At 43.5% G+C, this 18,452-nt stretch overlaps 1 protein-coding gene across 4 annotated transcripts in view; it reads left to right on the top strand.

Annotated features, from left to right (window-relative positions):
* The window catches only part of raph1b (Ras association (RalGDS/AF-6) and pleckstrin homology domains 1b), a 46,352-nt gene that overhangs the window by 6,338 nt on the left and 21,562 nt on the right, over positions 1-18,452 (top strand). For all 4 annotated transcript variants that reach the window (XM_030409703.1, XM_030409700.1, XM_030409702.1 and 1 more), the window contains exon 2: positions 8,839-8,922. The gene's annotated coding sequence lies outside the window, so the exon portion shown is untranslated. The remainder of the gene's footprint in view (positions 1-8,838; positions 8,923-18,452) is intronic.

The raw sequence follows: 18,452 nt of genomic DNA, 5'->3' as shown, positions 1-18,452 counted from the left end.
CAAAGTGAAGTTTTTTCCCCTCGCCCCACTGTGAAATGCCTGCTTCTTGGCCCCAAATGTTTATATGGCCTCTGTTTAGATGAGTTTAGGCTTGTACAGTTGCTTTTTGATCATCGACCTCCGTGTTGCATTCCAGTCAAATCCGCCGAGGGTTGGAATACACTAACAATGGTGGCATAATAAGACTATCAGTGAAAGTCGGGGATGCAGTGATTACAGTGTTCTTTTCTGGTGTCTCTTTTAGGAGGTTAGCATCATATTGTGTCAGGGGTGTCTTGTTTGTGTGTGTGGTTATAAAGGCAGTATCTGTATTATTGGAACAAACCCGTATCTTGCCACTCATAGAAAATTAATTCCAGACCTGAGCGTGCACTGGATTGAATTAAGGGTTTTTTCACGACCATTACAGAGTTTAGGCTCAGCATCCAAGCTATGGGGACAGGAATATACCTTTGCAGTGTCTTGTATGCCTAATCCAAAGAGGAAGAAACACTAACATTGTCTATAATGTGACATGTATCATAATATTGTTGTCAGGACTCCCAAAATGAATGGATCTAATGGTCCTAGCTTTTTTGCTGTTGTTTATTAATTGGCTGCTCAAGCTTATCCAGTTTTTGCACACATTGATGGTGATAATAATAGACCAAAATGATATGAAACTACAATTTTTTTTTATTGGAAATTGTAAGATTTTGACAAACTAAGGCTTTGACTAGCCTTCTACGCTGGAATTTGTCATCGTCTTGAATCGTAGCAATTGAAGGGTCTCTGCTACACTGCATAAAGACGAAAACAGGCTCACTCTATTTAATTATTTAAATGTTCCAACTGTTTCAAGTGTTTCTGTGTTCAGTTCAAGCCACAAACTAGCAGTACACCAGAAACTGGGGCCGGAGTGGCTTGTTTTGCTATTAAATATGCACTGTAGCCTACTTTTCCCCCCCCCATCAGACTTTTAACTACACCCTCACTTATGATCATGAAAGTTACCCCAGCTCAAGTAGCTACACTATTAAGGCGGTACTTAAGCGTGCACTGAGACCTCAAGAAAGGGAAATGAGATGGGATCAAAAAGCAGCCTGCCCTCGTCCCATTGCCCATTCATAACATTGAAAGCCAAGAGCCGCAAGGGTCACCACACATCGCCATGTCAGTAGTGACCCCGCAGTAGAGCTTGGCTGCCAACAAAGACTTGAGGGGGGAAGTTGAAAGAACACCTGTGAGGAGGGGGGGCGTGAAAAATGTGAAATGGTGAGAGGAAAGAAGTATTGGCTGCAGGAGGGAGAGGACGGGAGAGAGAGAGGTTTATGAGAACCAATAAAGTGTTCTTCAGAGCAGCTGATGTCATGTGAAATACGACAGCTTGGAAACACTGAGGTCATTCTTCCTTTCCTTGCGTCCTCTGCCAATGTCTGGTAGTCGCACTTTTCTCACAATGCTTGGCTTCAAGCTAGCCCTCTGCATTCACTGTACAGACTCATGTTGGCAGGCTGCTTCATTTTCCCTTTTTTTTTTTTTTTTACATCAGGGTTCATGTAGGACACTGAAGGGATCGGGAGTTTCTGTGACCTACAACAGAGAGAATACAAGTGAAAGCGGTAGAAGTAGATTGACACATTTTTGCGAGAGAATCCCTTGACAGTCACTCAAACCTGCAGGCCTAATCTCACAAAATAGCACAGTATGTGTGCCTGTGTGGCTGCTCTTGCCAAATCTCATTGACTAATACCCTGGCAGCTCTGTGAGGGAGCCCGAGCCTCTATTGACTGAGTCTCTGGGTTAAGTTAGTGGCTGAGAAGCTTGCTAATCACGCTCTGCTCCACTGATCTTCACTCTCGAGTGATCCTGATTATTTCGGCCCACGTGCCACACACGCAACCTCACTCCCAGTGACTGAATTGAGATCTGCCCATGAGTTTGGCACCATGACCGGCTTTTAGGCAAAGGGGAGGTATCACTGGGCACATTTGTGGTCACTCAGCTTGACCCCTCCCCCCGCACTGCTGCAGATAGTCCCCGACGGGAGATTATTAGAACGAAACGGTGTAAATGAGATGTGAGATTTCAGTCTTTTAAGCTGATCAGCTGTGAGCAAGCTGTGCTAATGATGAGATCCGAGAGCTGATTTCTTTTAGCAGTTAAATGAAACCAGTGCACACACAAAGGACTATTTTGATCCAACACAAGAGGAGGTCCAAATGTAGACTAACACAAGAGACATTTGATCATGTAACTCTGTATGCGTGTGTTACATTACCCATAAACCCCACAAGCCAGCCACTGAGACCTCCATCAGATCCTGCTGGCCATCGTGGGAACATTCCTGACACAGCATTATTCCATAATTCCCACCATGTGTGGTTTTTCCAGAGCCCGGCGCTCACTGCACAGACCGTGGAGAATCCCACCAAGGAGAGGAGATCAGCTCCTTGTAATCGCAACCAGACTTTACTGTGTGCAAGTGGGAATAGAAAACTTGACAAATGATAGTGGAGGGTAAGTTCAACAACACCTTCACCATGGGGTAAAGCTCATAAAGAGAGCAGGTTGTTTGTTTTGCCTTGGTGTGAGACTTACTTGTCACGTGACTGAGCTGCCCTTTGGCGTCTGCATGCACTGAGTACGCTGAATGAAATTAAGTGCCCATCTTGGTGGTTGTGTTCAAATTAGTCACGGGCGAGTCACTTCAACTGAAATTCAGTGTTTACCTGGAAAGCACCTCCTTATTCCTCCTTTCCCTTTCATCATACATCTTGACTCAACTTGCTATGGTGTATTCTTTTTTTGGTTTTCCATTTTTTTCATATAATGTGGATGGCACCTGGTATTTTTTTTACCTCGGTCAAGGTCCCAAGCAAGCTGGAGTAAAAACACTGAAGACCACAAATTGGTCAGAGAGAATCATCAATTTTGCAACACTGGCCAACCAGAGCCATCTTGTCTGCACTCTGATGTAGAATATCCCACATTTTCATCAGTCTTGGTCCTGACATCATGAGCCTTTTCTAAAACAAAGTCTTGTCTCTTTGCTGGGACAAACAGCCATGTACCAGCAATCAAGAACACCATCCCTTCAATAGCCTCCGTCGTTCCTGTGTTTGTATTGCGTTGAAGTTGAAGATGAGCTTTCACGCAGCATCATTAAGAACAACTAAGAATCCCGCCCACGTTGAGGGGGAACTGTCTGCTGAGAAAAATGAAATCGAGAACATTACCTGGTACAGGATGTGAGTCAGGTTGAGCCGCAACATACAACGCAGTGGCGCAGACAGCCATGTCAGTATCTTATCTTGAAATTCATTAATTTGAAATGATTATATACAGCTTTATTGTTCAGCATTTCTCGTGTACCATGAAGTGATGTGTCAGTTGAATTTGTCACAGACTTTGAGCGAGGCCCTTTCAGATGACTTTTGTTGTGATTTCCATTGAACCAGCAAAGAGGTAGCAGTCCAGTGTGTACCGGTAGAAGCTGCTCCTCTCCTGAGTTGCACTCTACTTGGTATAAAAGCAGTGCACTGATCAATACTAATGCACCTGTTCAGTGAGAATCTGCTCTGTAGCGAACCATCAATCAGATGACTGATAGTTTACCTTCAGTGCCCTTACAAGAACGCTCAGGGTCACTGCTAAGGCCTTATCTTGTTCTTGAACCAGATTAAGAAGCTGTTGGGTGTTTCTGATCAATAAATCTCAAGCCATTGTTCTACAGATCATTAGCAATATACGGAGTATATCTTTTATGTGTTGTGAATCCAAGTTGATCACCAGTTTATAGCCTTGAACGGTAATTTTCTCATAAAACACAGTGTAGAAGTAGAACACATTTCCAGATGCTATCTTATCATGTGACACATCATGAATGAGTGGAATGCCTCTTTAATCATTTATTTGTATTGCGTCACTCTGACATGCATGGTTAATAGCAGACTGCCCTCTGTGTTTATGAGGTGGCCGTTATTTTAATGTTAAATTGCAAGTAGTTTTATGATCTCATAACATTACAGATTGCCGAGTTTTTCCAAAATGTCTACGAATAATACCTCCACAATGCAAACCCATAGGGATTACAAAAGGTATAGATACATTTTTACTAGGGATGTCCCGATCCGATCTGTAGGATCGGGATCGGAGCCGATCTGGGCATTTTTCCGCTGATCGGAATCGGCAGTTTTGAACGTGGACCCAAGCCCGATTTTTTTTTTCTTTTTCTTTTTTTTTTAACGTCAGAGCACAATTTGTGGCGAAACACAGACGCGCGCGTGGTGTTACACTGTGAAAACCTGTGAATAAAGTGTCTGCCGTGTGGAAATAACGTCAGTTAGAAAGCGAAAGCAGTCCAACGGCGACATGTAACATCTGCTATACGGCCGTTTCGCGGAGCTGCATTTTACTACTCATTTGATACAGCATATACAAAACAAAAACTCAAAGAATACAACGTGTTCACTCGAGAGTACAGGCAAGGAGACCAAAGCAGCAAACAGTCGCGGATACTTTCAGTTATGAGAAATATCCTCAGCGACATGTCCACAAATAATACAGAGAGGGTCATCAAATTAATCGCTCTGGAAAACCAGCTCATCTCCGTAATAGGGGATCAGGGTTTTCTTCGTCACCTGGAGTTTTTGAATCCCCGGTATGCCCTACCATCTCTGCATTACATTTATGCCACTTTCGAGTTACAACATGCCGGTATATGCGCACCAGTTTCGTGGGACTCATACAGCATGTAAAGCAGGCAATCCAGGAGATGCTGAACGCGTTAATAGACAAGCAACGTGTCCACGTCATTTTATGTGACAACGTAAAGTACATGAAATAAGCAAAGGATTATATGGAGGTACCAAGCGTGAGCTGCGTCTCTCACACACTTCAGCTGGCTGTACACGAGGGTCTGCTGTCACAATGCAGCATCACACACTCACCTGCTAACACAAGGAAGGTGGAGGCCAATGTTGTAATAGCATATGCAGAATAATTAAGAGCTATATTAAAGTATATACTTTGTTTCAACAAAATAATAAAAACCTATTAAGGAACAGCTTGGATGCAGGTACTTTTTCTCTTAATACAGCTGTATTATCTAGGAAAATATTAGTTAAGGCCAAGTATCGGATCGGGACTCGGTATCGGCAGATACTAAATATTAAAGGACTCGGATCGGGATCGGGGTAAAAAAAACCTGATCGGGACATCCCTAATTTTTACCATTTAATGCAATACATTTCCAGCACTGTGATAGATTCATGAAGAGATGCCATGATTCAACTGTAGTTGCAGTCATTTATAAGGCTGTGTGTGTGTTGTGCTGAATTGTATTCTCCAAAGATGTTCATGTTTTGTTGTTCAGATAGGTTGTCTCTTTCAAGTGTGACCCAAGTTTAGAAACACAGCTACTGTAATTTGAACACCTTCATGTATACACTAAAACACATATCAAAACATCCTTAAAACATGTACAATATGCTTTAAAAAATTCTGTATATTTTCCACTTTTTGTATAAAGTAACAGTTAAATTCCCTTATGTTACTCTAATAATTGTGGTGATTCTAATCATGACGCTTTTGGCCAACCAGGACCTTTTTTTTAGGCCATCATTTATGTTGATTATATCGGTGTAGAATGACTATGAAAATGTTTTAAATGTGAACTGAGCACATATGGCCAATACTCAGTTAATTTATTATGGTGTATATTATTGCTAATACTCATCGGCGATATCAGATTTGGCATCGCTCAGCAAAACTAGAGAATCGGAATGAAAGAGTTTATTTTGCAATCTTATGTGTTATGAAATGGAATGTTTTACAGTAGATTAGATGTTTCTGGTATGGTATGAGTGGAGACATTTAAAATAAAGATTTCTCTCCTGGAAGTCGAACCATATTGAAAGACAAACAGATGATTGCAGTATAATCTTTCTAAACCTGGAATCCATGTGAATCAAAAACACAATATATCAGTATGAAAGGTATATTGTCTTTGCCTGAGGGGCATAATGTACACTGATCTGGCCAGTTAATTTGGTGTGTCATGCTGAGCAACAAAGAAACTTTGTAGGGAGTCGTGTGTCATCTCTGCCCTTCTTTAATGTCAGTTTGGGACAGGTCTGTTATGTGGTCACGTAAAACCCATATTACGGTATGTGTCTTTTTATAGATGGATGATTAGTCTAGCACAGGAAGTGCTATGATTAGTAGAAAAAGCCACATATTTGGAATTTGCACTTGTATCGTGTGCTTAGCTCTGCCGGACGCCTGCTTACTCATTATGTGCTTCCCCCTGCAACAGTCCTGTCTTTCTTTTCCTGCTGTGACATCATCATCACCCCTGCTCGCTCACTGCCCTGCCCTCCTTCCCACTTCCTGCCCCGACAGGAAATGAGTTGCGCCGAAGGAGTGCTGTAAATGGGGGAAGCGCGGGTGGACAAGGAGACACCTGTGTCCACTACACAGGAGCCTGTGTTTCCCCTTGGTCTGTTGTTGAAGTGGGGCACCAATCTAGGCCACATAAAAAGTCTGTCGAAACAGAAAGTGTTCTGAAGGCGGTGATACACAAGGCATGTTTTTGGGCAGTCGTATGTTCTCACTTTGTATCAACTCTGCGTATACCTGAGCAGTTCTTCTCCTCATACCCATGCATGTTGTGTGCAACAACTAATGCTGCTGCAGGAAAATATGAATATTCCAAAAGGCAATAATGCCACTATTGGCTACAAGCATTGGTGTGTAGACTGTGACAATATTCTTATTGTGCATACTTTTTCCATAATTATTACAGAATTTAGAAGTGAAACTGAAAAGAAAAATACATGCCATGTCTGGAAAAATGAAATTTCATGAACCTGTTTCGATTACTTTTTGATATCGAGGTCAAGAATGTGTTTTTCATCTTGTTCTTACGGTTGCTGAATTTGAATCGTGGTCCAATATTCGGCATACACGAGTGTGATGTGGAAATACAGTGAGGTGGGAGACATCTTGTGTCCAGCAGTCAAGCTTGTGATCATATGCTCTGGAATATTTAATGAGGGAGGAGTTTGTGTCATATTAAGGATTTTTATTCAAGATTTAAATGTACTCTAATTGTCATTATTCAAGACAAGGTTGTACCTCCCTAAGGTACACACACAAGAAATTTTAAACTATGCAAACTGTTCTATTAATAAGTAACAATCAAGTCACAATTATAAACTATTCATGGTGAGGTGTTGATGATAAGTTCAGGATTCTCACAGCCTGAGGAAAGAGCTGCAGCGTTGTCTGGTGGTGCAGCATCAGACACTGCTCTACTCAGACTGTGGCTGTGATGTTTCAAGTCAGAATGTTTTCTGTTGCTGTAAAAGTTGACAAGAAATAGGCACAATAATTTAGCATTCTTAAGTTTCTTAAGAAGTAGAGCCTTTTCTGTGCTTAATTCGGTACATTCTTATACAAAACCAGGTCAGACACACATTAGAGCATCTTGATGTATGCCCTGGCTTACACATGTGTGGAGGGGATCTATACATTGGTTATGTTTGTCTGTGCATGTGCCGCAGCCCTGCCTTTGTTTTCAGCACGGGAGCAGCTGCCCACCGGCTCCTGGCGCTGTTGTGACTGGAGCAAATGTGTTCGCTGCAGCTGCACAGATCCATGTGTCACTGCCACACCTGTTCAATGGCCTTGTGTTGACTGAGTGATATCACACGTTAACTGTGTGCAAATTACACCAGAGAGATGGGGGAGAGGGAGGTGGGGCTGCGGTGATCGGTTATCCGAGCAGGCAATTGTGTGTTTTTGACACATATATGGATGACACACAAAGTACTACTCTTCCTGACACTCTCTCCCTGTTACAAGAAGTCTGCTTGCTGTGAAAACACACACGCACGCACAAGAGAGGAGCCACATGCTGTGGCTGAACAACAGTTGGTATGTAGAAAAGCGATGGAACAGCTGAGGCCAGCGGGAAATGCTTCCTAGTAGTTAGCCACAACATCAGCTGCCTGCCACACGTGCACACGCACACGCACACACACACACACACACACACACACACTTGTGACCAAATTGTAGCTCTGATATTTACCTGCCAGCTCAGCATGTTGTAACCTACAACCAACCTGTGTGTGTGACATGCCCAAATTATGTTCAATTACCAGACTATGAATCAGCATCCAGATTGTTTTAGATAAAACAAGGTTAGGCCGGTATGAGTCAGCACTGTTGTGTATGAGTTGATGATTTGCTGAAATGCCGGTCAGCACTGTTGAGACCTTGGTGAGTCATAGTGAATACACGAGTAAAGAGTTTTGACGAGGGTTGAGTGTCTGCTCTGACTCATGTTGTGAAATTATTAGCCTGTGGTGGTTGCCATGTTAGCTGCCCGTGTGTGAGATGGCGTGTGGATCTGAAAAGCTCTGTAGTAAAATGAAGAAGGCCTCCGCAGCTCAGATGTCACGTTCTTAATCTTGCTGTAATGACGAAGAGAGTTTATAATGAAGGGGGTGAACTGTGCTTGATTGCTTTCAGAGCTTTGCGATAAGTGTCTTTCTGGCTGTACGTGTCAGTTTTGCCTGTGTGTAGTTAAGTCTCTTGCCGGAGCACCCTCCAAAGTTAATCCTCTGCATTTTTGTGACAGTGAAATCAGCCTGCTCTCCTCCAGCTGCCAAGTCTCTGAATTCTGCCCCTGCAGTGCGGTGAACACGAGCACATGCGATCCATAAGTTTGGTATTTCACTGACTAATGGGCTTGGGCGAGCGGGCCAAAAACGGGGGTTTGTTCTGCTACTAGAATCATAAAAATAGACACCGACTGAATCATTTTGTTCTCCCCTTTTTCATCTCCAGGGGATAACAGCCCAGGCACAGAGCGGAGTGGTGGTTTCATCTGACCTTTACCCTCAGTAGGAAGAAGGGAAAGCCACTTCAGAGGTAAGAGTTCCTGTAAACTGGAGTGCGTTAATGGTGCCATTGCTACTTTCTGTGGGTAATAAATTCAGAGCAGAGGAAAAATGTTGCTGCCAGGAGGCTTTGCAAAACCTTCCATGAACAAATGCCACAAAGATCATTATTTTGACACAAGTGCTGTTGCAAGCTGCCAGCCATGTTCTATTTAAGGTGGTCTCGAATGTTGCTGTTCCTCTGACAGGCATGTCTGAGGCATCATGTGCTCCAGCAAGCGATCATCTGTCATGCCACTGCAGCACATTTTTCAGAAAAGTGGAATCTCCAGTTGACACTGTGGATCTATGTGTTTGTTGTTTGTAGTAAAAAGGGGTGAGTCCACAGCAGAGGGGCAGGCTTCACCCCCCCACCAAAAGCCTCCGTCAGAAGGCCTTGTAAATCAAAGCCAAATGAAAGGGGAGTCAAGCCTCTGAGGATCTTGTCAGGGGAGACGCTTCCTCGCCGAAGGAGATAATTCCTGACTAAAGTAGAACCATGTGAGGGCGAACCGTGGCTGTGGTCTGTAGCTACGCGATGCTCCTCACAGTGAGCCTTTATTCTCTCACCATCACAGATCTGTGTTGAATTTGCAACCAAGAGTCTCAGTGTTTCCACTTGTATTTATCCAAGGGATAGCAACTTGGTAATTACATACCGTTCACAATTTTAGATTGACTACCCGCACAGCAAATCATTGATATTTAGCCTCTGTCAGTAAACACAATCGGTGTCAGATTTGTTACCAATAATTTTATTCTGAACTTACAAATGAGAGGAAATAGAAATAAAAAGTGCATCATAAGAGTAAGGTAGGTAGTAAGAGGCCTGGGCTTGAACGACAGAGAACACAAGAAACCAGAACCAGAAAAATTGCAACCTTATAAACACATTAATATTCCAAACTCAATTAATAAAATGACCTACTGGTTTGCTATCATATATGTAATGTGTTATTGCAAAGGAAAACTGGTTGCAGAGGTGGAAAAAGGAGCTTGTCAATTAGAAAAAGGAACGTCTGAACAAAGTAGGATGTACTGTATTTTTATCTTTGGAAACAAGCCAGTGATGCGTAAAAAGCCCAGCAGTGGGGATGTGGAAGGAAGGAAGCCGGGTTTTAAACTGAGACCCCAGCGGTGATGGACGCCTGAGGCTGAGTGGAGGAAGCCTGCTCCCCTGGACTTAAACTGTTCCAGGAAGTTCAGATGCTTGTGTGTCAGTCAGAGGGGTTTATAAAGGTTTGATTCTGGATGTGCTTGTTGGCGGATGGCTGTGTGTGTGTGTGTGTGTGTGTGTGTGTGTGTGTGTGTGTTAAGGAGGGATCTGTCATGCAGAGATGCTTACCGACGTTGACACTTGCCATCAATATTGTTCAGCGTGCACATCCCATGTGCAGAGCTATGGGTCACATTGCATTGTTCAGTGATGTGGTGTCATGGCGACAGTTCCATTCTTGCACTGAGCATCCTAAAAACGAACTGTCCTTGAAACGATCTCCCACACTGCTCCTGAAGACAAACAAGTCGCAACAATAAAGGCCTTTGGGAAATGATAAAAAAAAATAACGTAATTATCTGTGTGCGCAACCAAACATTGGCAGGATGGCAGTGTATTGGGACAGCAGGAATGCTAGAGGTGGTGTGGCAGGAAACAGACTGGCATATTTTTTGTCTGTTTGATGGGAGACACAAACACACGCCCAGACAGTTGCTTTGAATGTAGATAACAAGAATCTTTTCAGCGGAAGCCAGTCAGTGGCCAGCTGCAGGGGCCATGGGGCGAGTGACTGAGCAAATGGCAGAGATGAGAAACGTTGTAAGCTAACAGAGGAAGACTTTCCCAGCTGCTAGTGGCATGTGTGCAGACGTGTGCGTATTTCTCTTTGCCTTTAGGTACAGCGCATGGCACACGGTTGGCCTGTTGCAGTAAGAATGTGTTGTTCACGCATGGGTTATTCATGCGTGTGTGTGTGTATTTGGGCACGTGTTGCCTTGTGCAGAATGTTATATCTACTGTACTTTGTATCCCCTAACAGGTGGCAGATGTAAAACTCCTGCTCCGCTAGACTGAGCAACAAAAGCATGATGAAAGAAATTCAGTTGGCAGCATAATGATTTAATTAGTTTACAGTAGAGGACGACAGAAGATTGTCGCTATACACAGCGTTTAACTACTGAAAACTCTGAAATAGCAAATAGATTATTGTAGGTCACATCGTCTCTCCAACTGGTATGATTGTGAAGTAGGCTGTGTCCTGTGAGGAATCAAAACGTCTATAACTTATTGATATTTTCTTTGCAGTTGCCCTTATCTAAAGTGACACTGATATCTAAGAAAGAACAGTCCTTAACTACTTCCTGTTTACTTTTCAAGCACAAACCATCTATCCAAAAGGATTCCCTGCAGGTTCTTCTTGTTATAGGGCTACACATTTATTCACACACATTCCTGACCAGGTGAATACAAAATGAAGGCATGCAACACACTTCAGTTCCACAAAAAGTGGAAAACCATCAGTTGAGAATTTACCTAACATTTACTTTAGCATTGAATCTCTTTTTATAACATGATGTTTTACCAGAGCGGCAGGCCTCGCATCTTTTTTTAAGCAGTGCCAGTTTCTAATGTGTAGTGAGTTCCTCTCAGCGGTCGGCCTCTGTTGTCGGCTGCTGCAGTGCTGCATCATGTTTAAAACTCTGTCCGTGCGTGTGTATGTGTGTGAGGCCACTGCAGCATACAACCTGAGCCCCTTTATGTGTGTGGGTGCATATACCTACCTACGGATGTGTGTGGATGTAACCCGATCTCCTGAGGGCAGGGACAAGACTATTGATTTCACATTTGGACTGCTGCCCTGCAGAGAAGCTGGGAAGCTGACGCATCCTCTCTGTGTCTGCATGCAAGTGAGGGAGAGGGAGGGAGGGAGGGAGGGAGGGGGGACAGTCAGAAACGGAAAGAGAGATCCAAATAAGACAAGAACGGAGACTTGCCAACTTGTGTGTTGCTTGATTTCCAGCCTGCTTTCACACTGTAGCCGGCCATTTTGCCCAGCAACCGCCTCCGATTTTTTTCTTCCCATTCTCATGAAGTATTGGGAAATTTCGGAAGTCCATGCAAACTGAATGCTCTCTGGTTTTGTGAACAAGCAGATGGACACCCTGCAGGCAGGGATGTGGAAACATCACATCAAATATGTTACGGTAATATGTTATTAGTGAGGGTGTAGGCCAAGCTCACACTGAAGCCTTGCGATAGCCTTATGTCAGTCCACAGCTGTCAACGTGAAGATGTGCGTGTGTGTTGCCATGGCGATGACTGCTCAACTAGATACAGGGCAGCTGAAGTTTGGCTCACTCTGATGCTGGTGAGCTGCCGAGTCCTCACACCTACCGCCCACCAGTGTGACCATGCATTTTCACTCTTTTCCCTCGCCTCCCCCCCCCCCCCCGACTCCCTCTCCATCTGTCCGTCTCTGACATCCTCCTCATCTTTCTCCCCTCTCTCTGTCCCCCATCCCTTTCTCTGCCCCTCCTTCCTAATTGGCTGTATAAGCCCGAGAGGATCTCTGTGTCACGCTGCGCTTGAGTGGGTTCGTGTGTGTTTGTGGAACCATATGTGTGTGTTTGTGTGCGAGTTGGTCCACTGCTCACAGGCTGTTGGTCGCGCTTGAGTAATGACACCGGAGCAGTTGTTTAGGCCATCAGGCCCTTTCCTTTATTCACAACCTAATAGCTGGCTCCCTCCTTCCCATTATTGTACCTATCCATCATTCCCTCCATCACTCCCTCCCCAGCTTTACTCACTGGCCTATTTGTTACCCATCTCATCTCTCTTCCCCCTCAGTGCTCTCTTCTTCTTTTATGTAACGCGTGTCTAGTTTTTTTAATGTTTTGTTTTTGACTTCTATAGGACAAAATGTATCTACAATGTAAACGACGATAACATATAGGTGTAAAAAACATATTGATTGCAGCATTGTAGAATGGCAAGTCCATGGTTGTAGGAGGCTGCTGAAGATATGCAAGCTGCTATTTGATATTTTTACTGAAAAAATGACTAAATCAGTTGATTAATTATTAAAGTAGTTAGCCATTCATTTAATAGTTGTTGACTTTTCTATTGATTGATTAATGACTGCAGCTCAGCTCCAATTTGGGACTTTTTTTGGGACCGGCTTTTTGATGTACTCTCCTCAACAACTTTGTTTTGCCTTTTGAAGATATACTTAAATTACAGTGTTTGGGACCAAATGAGTGCAATTTGACATTCAGTGTGAACATCCTGTAGTCATTGCCTAATCTAGCTGCACAGAAAAAAAAATCTAATGTTACATTATGATATCTAATGGAGGTTGGATGTTCTCTTGAAATCATCCATTGATGGTATGTAGTGTGTACAGGCAGGTTTTACCTTTAAGCTCCCTGCCCCCTTACCTATTTCCTTCTCCCTAATTAAACCTCTGCTCTTCTTGTCACAAGCTTGTTTTCGTTAACCTTTAAGGATCCATCCCGCATCTGTCACTCATGGAGGACGCATGCGCGTGCACACACACACGCACACACACACACACACACACACACACACACACACACACACACACACAATTATGTAATTGTTTTGAGTCAGACATCAGTGGTCGCTATAGGTCAGTTGAGGTGGACTGGCCCGCCCGGTCGTACTTTGGACAGCAACCGACCAGCCACTCCCTTCAAAGAGTTCTTTTACTGGCGCCGCTAGCTCAAGCTTTAAGCCAGTTTCCTCTCTCGTCCTGCACAAATGTCCACTTGACAAACTGACGTCAATTCCTGGCCTCCTTTGCTCCCCTCCCATTGTAACATCTATACATGAAGGGAGTTGACCAGGAAAAAAGGCAAGGCAAGAGGGGTAAGAAGGGATGGGAGCGGAAATGAGCGAATAACCACAGGCTGCGCTGAAAACACGAGCCTGGAAATAACCGTTATTACATGCCCGCACATTTACAATGAAACTGTGTCTGTTTTTCTGTCAAAGGCAGTGAAACTAAACATGTGAGAGCGGCAATAAATGGTCATTCGTGACAGACGCCTTCGTTTGGCTGTCTAGCCGCACACCAGATCACATGACAAGCTCCTAAGTGTATAATGGCTTTAAACGGCCTCGCTATGACACAGGGCATCCTTACGATATCTCGACACTCGGCATTTCAGTGTGTGTTTTATGGCTCGAGTTTATGGACCTTGCGGGTTATGATGACAATCAGACACAAGTGTGTGTGTGTAAGAGGTGATTCATGGTCTGGCTAGAAGCACAGTTCCCACCAGATGATGGGTTGACATGAAAAAGTGAAGGAAAAGAGGTCAGGAATAACATGGCACAGGATTTGAACCTTTTTAAGATGCTCAAGAAGAACATTCTGTTTTTTATTATTTTCCAGGGTTGCAACATTATATAAATAAAACCCCTGTGACATGTAGTCTTTAAAATTTGAAATCGTGTCATAAAAGCATTTTCAAATTAGCAGCAGTTTCAGGCACACCATGGCTCACATATGCTAGGATCTTACCCAGAGAAATCATTACATGAAAATATTTGTGTGTTTGTATTTACATATCTCTACACAACAGCAGCTTTGCCTGCTATTAAAAGATATTATGTTGCTACGGTGTTCCTGGTAGAGTTTCCCACTCACACTCACCCACAGCTTCATGACATGAATTGAATCGTCTCTCGCTGACCTGATGAATGACTGTGTTTTGAGCTATTTCGAGTCATGTTGGTATGCTAAATGTTTTACTTGTTCTGTTTGCGCTTTGTCTCTCTGCATCTGCCCCAGGAGGCTCCTGTCAGTGTTGGCATTCGTGTCCCACAAAACTCTCAAGATATCCAACGCTACATTTACACTACGACACTCTACACATGCCTCATAATAGTTCACTGAGTTTCTTTAATTGCCAAGCTGTTTTCTAGCTCCATGTCCAGTCCTGAACAATCTCCGTTTTGGCTTGCTTTCATTTGATGGTATGATGTATCGGGAAATATTTTTAGAAGAGCAGTGTCAGGCATTTGCAAGTTATTTTTGTAAAGGGAAAAAGAAAATGGCTCGTACGACAAGGTGGCTTTGGATGTTTGTGTGTAATTCACCATTTTTCCAAGGTGGAGATGATGAGAGCCAAAGGACCAGCGCCCAGTTCCATCAACCTCCACAATCCACACACACACACAATGTGTCATATTTGGTCCCAAAATAGTCAATTTCAAAGTTCTTGATGGAAACATCCACTCATCATCATCGTCATCATCGCAGCAGGAGTACCTGGCCACAATAGTGTTTACACAGCTAAGGTCATATTCCACAACCCAGCCCTCCTATTTCCCGTGTGACTGAAATATGAAAGGATTTTATTTAATGTTAGAAGCAATTCATCGTTTGAATGTCAGCTGGGAACAAGGCGGGAGGTGCTGAAAGAGTCACTGAATGGCTTCAGCATGATAGAAGGGCCCTGTTTTCCTCTCCCTTATATGCATTCACTTTATTTATTTTCACAAAAAGTCATTAAAATTCAGTCCAACAAACAGGACTTTCTTTCAAAATGATTATCATACTTTCATATTAGTAATCGGAATATAAGTATGACATTTCCAAACATTACAGCAGTCTTTTAGCCCTTACTTGGCTCTAAGCCAAATCACACAGGAAATGACGCACTCTCTTCAGTACACTTTCCCATTACCGTGACTATAGTGACTGGAAAGTAAGTGAGTTGAAGTATTAACCAAAACACAACCACCCAAAAAAATGAGTACAACTACTTAAGTGAGTGTGGTGAATCACCCAAGTAGATTTCAGCTTTGTGTGAACCAAATGAACAACTGTGCTCTGTTCCCATCATGTAAACTGAATTAGGGAGCGAGCCATGGTGACCTAATCTGACCTATGATGTCATGTAGCACTCTCCCTTTATCTTTCCGTCACACCCAGATATTTGCGTGTCTTTCTCTCTTTCCTCAGGGCCTGCCTCTTCTTCTTTCTCTCTCTATTTTTTTTTATTGGTTAGCACTGTCGCCTCACACTTTTGTTTTGTGCGGAGTTTGTGTAATTGTTGGTTGCTCGAGTTTCCTCTCGACCCACAGACATTTTGGGAATACCCATAGCAAATGTCCGTGACAGAGGCATTGAAGTTGGTCCCTAGGCCTTTCATGGTAACTACTTTTGTTTGATGATGTATTGTCCCAGAAATAAGTGCGCACATGTGCAATATGTAGGTCAGCAACAATGATCATTCATGTACATGTAAGGATGAGTTCATAAGAAAGATATGTATGATATATATAATGTTATTATTTGTCCTTATTATTTGAGATGGATCAATTGATGAAATTATATATCCAAAGAGAATAAATATGCCCTGAATGAACTTAAAATGTCTCTTGGAGGGACTCCATATGTGTGTCACATGTGGTGTGAAAATAGCACTCGGGCAGCATTCATTCGTTCCAAGAGGTATGACCTAACAACATGTGACAAGAAGTCACTGGGTTCATTTTCAAACCAGCGAGGTTGTGTTTTCTTTCCCTAAGTGATGGTACGCTTTATTTTTTTATCAACAAGTAGCATAATCAGTTTGCATAATTCAGATCAAGTACATCTGCAGCCTGTGAGTTGACTTTTCTAGACCCTTCTCTTCTCAGCGTCTTAACATCTAGTCTTCGTACCGCTCCCTTTTCCAATCCTCTTGACACTCTCTGATATGAACGACTTATTCTAAAGATAGACGTGTCCTCCTCCTCCTCCTCTTTCTCCTCCAGCTCTTCATCTTCCTCTGCACCAGAAGCCCACTGTGCTTTCCTTAAGATTTAGAAAGATTCGTCTTCCCAGAGCACACTTTTCATCTTCCTTCCCCCTCCAGTCACTCCTCATCTCCTTTTGCCAGCACTGCAGCATCAGCGGGAACTGCATGAGAGACTCCATCGGAAAGACCTTTGACCTTGTAACATTTCACTCTAGACCTCTGTGCCAGCCGGCAGTCACAGGAGACCGATGAGTGCCGGTCATGCTCAGACAACAGAGAGGGGCCGTGCAGTATCGGGGAGGGGGAAAGGCCAAGGCTACCGTTTGGTTTGCGATGATCCCTGACGCAGTCCATTTGTGGACACACAGCCACATACACACCCCTGTGTCTCTCTCAGGGTCATGCTCCATAAGCTTAAAAGCAGGGCCTCAGGTGGTAATTCACTTAAACCTTCAGCATCATCTGCCTTCAGGGCTGTGATTCCATTAGAATGACAGCAGCGGGGCTATTTTCAAAGAGCTTTTTGTTTTTGTGAGTATGCTTCATTTTTATTCTTCGTGCAGTTACATTGTATATGCATCGCCAGCATATACACATTTCTGTATGCACCTTGTCGCGAAATGTGTGTGTGTTTAACTAGTGGGAAAAGCTGCAGGCGTGTTGATGTTTAAACACAGCTGTTAAAACTGTCCTGCAGTTGGGCCCATTTCTCGCTGGTGTATTTACATATGGAAGCACCTCAGAGAGCGTCGGCAAACACAATGCAAGCTCATTTGATTATAGCCATATCCTCTTCCTGCCTGCCTCCAGCCAGGCATGATGTCATGCCTTAGAGCAAGGACACTCAACCATGCTGGGGAACCCCCAAATGGATATGTCTGTAACCAGAGGGCCCCATATGGAGCCACGTTTTAAGGGTAGCAAAGCAGACAAATGTTTCTTTGGCGGTAGTATGGCACCATGTAATTTCAGTGATGGAAAAACAATGTACTTTTTTCATTTTCTGGTAAACCACAGGGTCAACCTAAAGGACCGGAGAATTAGGGGGTCTCCCTCCTCTCACCCACAGGTCCCTCCCCTCCACAGTAAGTGGCATGGACAAACCAAAGGACAGCTGGAGTTTCCTGCCAAGGAACAGGCCATGAGGGAAATTTGGAATTCTGTACATCCTGGCCATTTCCTGCTCTGACTCCCACACACGAGTGCATGGATATAATTTCACACACACACACACACACACACACACACACACACACACACACACACACACACACACACACACACACACACACACACACACACACACACATTTGGTTGACTTGTTTTTGTTTACATGCTCCATCTTTCTGCACAAGATGACAACTCCATGTCGCTCAGTTTGATATGCGCACCAAAACAGGAAAGCTTTACCCTGAAATGGCAGTTGGAGAGCCATAAAGGCTGGAATGGAATGGGATGGCACATTGCGAGATCGTATTTTTTAACTTTAAGTGGCTGAGCATATGCACTGTCTGGAATATGACTGCTTGTGGTTTTGAAACAAGCGTCCCTCAGCTGCTGCGTGTGTTTGTTTTGTCCTCAGCTGACTGATTTTTAATGCGTTTACTATCATATTCCTGTTTACTTTGCCAAACACATTCTGTTTTATTGCCTTTCACCTGCTGCCTTCTTTATTACCGGCTTTAATCGCCTTCGAACAACAAAGCATGACTCAACGTTGCTCCCAAGTATTCCGTGTAAACGTAAAGGCTT

Source organism: Sparus aurata, chromosome 24, assembly GCF_900880675.1.
Source record: "Sparus aurata chromosome 24, fSpaAur1.1, whole genome shotgun sequence".
Taxonomy (NCBI): Eukaryota; Metazoa; Chordata; class Actinopteri; order Spariformes; family Sparidae; genus Sparus; species Sparus aurata.
The sequence above is the reverse complement of the archived record's forward strand: the minus strand, read 5'-3'. Positions and strand labels throughout refer to the sequence as shown.